The 5,690-nt window shown below is 36.2% G+C and overlaps 1 pseudogene; it reads right to left on the bottom strand.

Moving 5' to 3' along the window:
• Positions 1–2,676: 2,676 nt before the first annotated feature.
• Positions 2,677–5,690, bottom strand: part of LOC135205181 (hemicentin-1-like) — a 74,505-nt pseudogene continuing 71,491 nt past the window's right edge.

Raw genomic sequence — 5,690 nt, 5'->3', positions numbered from 1 at the left:
CAAATATGCATATTTACATACATATACATAATTTCTCCTTGTAAATTACACGTAAAATTGTATTTACACAGAAAAAAAAGAGAGATCATCGAGAAAACACTTATAATTTTTTTTTAAGTCATTTTTTGTCCTCGTCATTTCACAAAATACTATGTACATATTTAAACGTGAGTTTTTTTTTTTAATTTATTTATTGAAATTTCATTCGTAAATTTCCCACACATAGAAACGCTAAGCTACAGACGAATCGAAAGAGATATGCAGCTGGTAAATATATATATATATTTATATTTATATATATGTTGAAGAAACTGAACATTGAAGTCTGGGGTTTTTTGGGGCTTTATACAATGGGGGAGACACTTCGATCTTAGTCGAAGTTGGAGACGACGCAATGTTGAAAATACTTTTTTTTAAATTTTCCATTTAATTCCTTTTATTTTTTATCTTATTGCCTCTTTCGTCTGGAAAAACGCACACACACAAAACTAAGATATCTGTTCGTCCTTGGAGGTTACATAACCACAAGGAATTGTGATTGTGAAATTGTGAAAAAAACAGATCTCAGGTTACTTCGTGATTGTAAAATGTCCAGGATTTGAATACGCGAGAAATTTGGTGTATTCAGTGTTTATGTGTATGTGTGTTTGAGTTCTATACGCGAGAAATGGGTGTAGTATTAAGAGTGTCTATGCTTGTGTTTGTTTGTTTAGATACTTGAAAAATGGGTGTACTAAGTATGTGTGTTAAATATCAGAAAATGGATGTATTAAGAGCGTATGTGTGTTTGTGTTACATACACAAAAATGGGTGTATTAAGACTGTATGTGTGTGAGTTACATAAGCCTTCACAAACACACAAACACACACTTCATACACACACTCATATGCCAGTCTATTGAACGTGTGTTTGTGTATATGATACACACTTGCACGGCCTGTCTACTGAACAAGTGTTTGTGTACGTGTGTTTGTGCAAGCGTATGTTTCTCTCTGCACATACACAACTATCTCAATTTGTGAAAGTTGGGAAAAGACTCGTCAGTGTGTCTGGGAGCAGATTCCTAATGTTATATTGAATTGTCAGCTAACTTTCTTATGGTAATATCACATTGGTAAAAATTTACCCACAATACATTTTAAAGTATTTGATAAATATTATGATTCTTATAATATTAATAATAATAATTCGCCTACCTTCTTTTAGAGCAATATTTTCATGGGTTCAAATACTTTGATATATAAGATTTTTTTTTATATAATATCTTCCTTAAATTTAAATATTTTTTTGTTTTGGTGATAAATAGTTTTTAAAATAAGTTTTTGAAATTTTAAGAGGATTTGAAATGTCGATATATTGTTAAGGATGTTGCAGCTAAATTCATTGATAAATTCATTTGGGGACTTAGAGCAACCTTCAAGTTTCAAAATATCGTAGAACTTGGCAACGTTAAGAGTTATCTTCTTGTGAAATTTATTGATAGTTTATCATTAAAATATATATTTAAAAATTCTTGAAAAAAATCAGTGTTTTTTAGATTTGTGTCAACTCAAGTCTACTAAAATGTTTGACTCTATAAAGTTTTGTTATTGAATATTTTTGTGTTTTTATTTTCGTTGCCAAACTTATCTTTAAAATTTGGAATGCAGAAGTGTATGTATATATAATATAATATATATAATAATATTATATATATATTGAATATATCTATATATATTTATATTATATATATATATATATATATATATTATATATATTATTATATAATATAGATATAATATAGACTATATATATATATATATATATATTTATAGATATAGATATATATCTAATAAAAGGAGCCCATAAAAACACCAAAATGTAGAGAGAAAAGTACTATATTTCAGAGACTGCTGTCTCTCTCTTCAGGTATATGAATGAGAAAAGTTTACAGAAAAGGTGGTATTTATACCAAGAGATTCGTCCACAAGTAAGCCAATTTAGGTCACCCCCGCTGATAATCTTCCTTTAATCTTCTTAAGCGTTGGTTGAATGAACACTGCGTCGACGATGTCTGATGTCCAATTCCCTTTTGAGATGTTCATTACCTGCTTCTCTTTTATTAAGGCCGATTCCATCATTTGACTCTTGTACCGGCAGTTGCTGCTATAAATTACACGTGACATATTCCAGTTTATTCTATGGTTATGTTCATTTATATGATTGAAAATAGCCGAGTTCTGTTGTCCATACCTAACTGACCGTTTGTGTTGTATTAATCTCTGGGGAAGTGATTTACCTGTAAATCAGATGTAAGATTGGTCACAGTCCTGGCATGGGATCTCATATACCCCCGAAGCAGGTAATGAACATCTCAAAAGGGAATTGGACATCAGACATCGTCGACGCAGTGTTCATTCAACCAACGCTTAAGAAGATTAAAGGAAGATTATCAGCGGGGGTGACCTAAATTGGCTTACTTGTGGACGAATCTCTTGGTATAAATACCACCTTTTTCTGTAAACTTTTCTCATTCATATACCTGAAGAGAGAGACAGCAGTTCTCTGAAATATAGTACTTTTCTCTCTACATTTTGGTGTTTTTATGGGCTCCTTTTATTAGATGGAATTCTGTTGTTACAGAACACCTTTACCAGTCATATATATATATATATATATATATATATATAATATATATATATATATATATATATATATATTTATGTATATGTATATACACTGTATGCAATTTACCTAATATCTGTCATGCTATCAGAAGTATAAAACCAAATGCTAATTACTTTCATGGCCTAAATCAAAACCTGTTTATGCATTCTAATTAACCCATGTAAAGCAAAAACAATGCACGAGCCAATATTTCAGCAAAGGCAAACATAAAGAACTGAGAAGTTACACGGAATTATTTGAAACAGTGTCAAAAACAGTTTTGCCCCCTTTTTCCAGTCCAAAACAATCTCTTTTGAAATATCTGTGAGTTTTCAATTTTGTTGATTCAAACGGAAATGAAAGTGTTCTTTGCTTTTGAGGAAAAAAAAAGCAGAGATACGTTTGTGTACACAAATTCATTTGTCTGTTTCTCTTCTGCATTATTTGTCTGGTTTTGAATCCAAGTATGAAAATAAACTGTTTGTTGCGATATCTTTTATTATGTGAGGATTATGATATTATATGCAGGTTGCCAAGATGATTTTTATGTAGTGAATATTATAACAATAATATACGTGTTAATCTGTATATGTCCATTCGTAGTTGGAGAAAGCATTTGTTACCAAATAACGTTTCCCGTAACATATTTGGTTTTTTAAATTTGTTTTTCTTCGTCATATGAATATTTTAATCTCCTACCTATACGCTTACACGGAAAAAAGTGCTCATATAAACAATGCTCGCCTTGAAAATATATATAAAAGAAAAACAATTATCTCAAGGAATTATTTTTTTTTCGTCGGTACAGAGTCGTATCGAGAGTTCGTAACCGCGAACCGCAGTAAAGTTTATTTATATTTGTCACTTTCTTTTCGTATTTACAACAAGGAGAAGCAGATTCAGAAGGAGAAGAATAAGAAGCGTTTACGAATAGAGGTGCGCCGTCACATAGCTCTGGTTATCAAAAAAGTAGTGTAGAGAACAGTACCATTGAGGAAGACGGGAGAGGGGGTTTTCGACAGCGAACGAGCCCTGACAACAATGAAGATTTACGTAGACATTCCAAGGGTAAATTATAGGATTACCTCTGTGTACTTGTATGTGAGTGTATGTGAATGTGTATTTGTGTGTCCCAGTAGATGGAAACGACTTTGTTTTAACCCCCAAAAGTCCCCAGCGAACAGAAAACGTCTTTGTTTTACCCCAAGTGTGTTCTGTTGAATAGAAATGGTTTGGATTTTATCTGAAAAGTGTCTTGTTTTTACTGCAGTGTCCCAATAGACAAACTTTCTTGTCTTTACTGCAAAAAGTGTCCCAATAGACAGACAGAGCCTTGTTTTAATTCCATAAGTGTCCCAATAGACAAAAACTGCCTTCTATTCAACCCAAAAGTGTCCCAATAGACAAAAACTGACTTGTTTTTATCCTAAAAGTGTCCCAACAGATAAAAACTGTCTTGGCTTTACCCTACAAGTGTCCCAATAGACAAAAACTGCCTTATTTTTACCCCCAAAAGTGTCCCAATAGACAAAGTTGTGTCTTGTCTTTACCCTACAAGTGTCCCAATAAACAAAGACTACCATGTTATAATCCCAAAAGTGTCCCAGTAGACAAAACCTGCCCTGTTTCTACCTTGAAAGTATCCCAGCCAGCACAGACGCTTCTCACATTTATCCCGAGGAATAAACGGGCCAAAAAAGCACCTGGCAGAGGATGGAGGAGAACTCACAGACACAAAGAACAGAAGAAGGAAGAACCAGAGAGAAGACAAAATGTGAAACAAGGACATGACGAAGAAGGAAGAACCAGAAAGGACGCGACTCGGAAAGAAGGGAAATAAGAGAGAGGAGGAGAAGAAGAAGAAGAAGAAGAAGAAGAAACAGACGAAAGGACGAAATGCAAAACAAGGACATGACGACGACGACCATGACGAATTCGTGATATATCTAGACAGCAGCGCCTTCGGAGGAGGATGAGGAGGAGGAGGAGGAGCCTTTTCAGAGGAAGCTCTCTTGCTGGCCAGTATGTCCCTCGGCGCGGACGTAGAGTCTCGCGTGGGGCCTGAGAGTCGGGGAGAGGGAGTCGGGCCCCCCTCGCAGGACAGGTACTCCAGATGGGCGGTTGGGGACACGGAGGCGCTCGCTGGGAGGGTGTTCATCATCTCCTCTTCGATTGGGCGGCTTGTGGAGAGGAGCTGGAAGAGATATAATAATAATAATAATAATAATAATAAAATAATAATAATAATAATAATAATAAAATATTCACACCAAAAAGGGAAAAGGCTCAGAACAGCAATAATGAAGAATGGACGAAATTAAATAAACGAGAGAGAGAGAGAGAGAGAGAGAGAGAGAGAGAGAGTCACATGCATGTGAACTGATAACTGGTTTTAAAATTATAAATATGAATGTTATGGTTTTGCATAAAAGACATGGGGAACATTTAATGATAGAGAGAGAGAGAGAGAGAGAGAGAGAGAGAGAGAGAGAGAGAGAGAGAGAGAGAGAGAGAGAGAGAGAGATAGATTCACAAGTGTCTGACGATACAATAAGCTTTCTGGTTTTTACCAAAAAAAAAAAAAAAACAGATATACGAAATACAACTTTCTACCAGTAAAGAGAGAGAGAGAGAGAGAGAGAGAGAGAGAGAGAGAGAGAGAGAGATCTACTCACCGCCTGAGTCACTTCAGTGGCGCGGTAACCAGTGGAAGGAAGGACGTGAGACTCGGCTTCGAGGAGGTCAGGATGATCTAGCCCTCCGGAATCCGAGGCTGCCTCGCCTCCTCCTCCTCCTCCCCCACCACCTCCTCCTCCTCCGGAAGGTAATCTAGTGGCCTCCGAAGGGTGAGTAGGGGTATGGTGGTGAGGCGCGAGCGGGACCGGAGGCTGAGGATGATGGCACCCGCGGCCAGGACCACCACCACGCCCATCACGCCCACGATGACGCCCAGGACGGCTGAGTCCGTGCCGTCCTCTTCCTCCCCTGGAGCCGAGGATAAAATGTCTTCAGGAATCCCAGGGTTTATTGGGGGGGATTTTTT

The sequence above is a fragment of the Macrobrachium nipponense genome, chromosome 49 (genome assembly GCF_015104395.2).
Source record: "Macrobrachium nipponense isolate FS-2020 chromosome 49, ASM1510439v2, whole genome shotgun sequence".
Classification (NCBI taxonomy): domain Eukaryota; kingdom Metazoa; phylum Arthropoda; class Malacostraca; order Decapoda; family Palaemonidae; genus Macrobrachium; species Macrobrachium nipponense.
The sequence above is the reverse complement of the archived record's forward strand: the minus strand, read 5'-3'. Positions and strand labels throughout refer to the sequence as shown.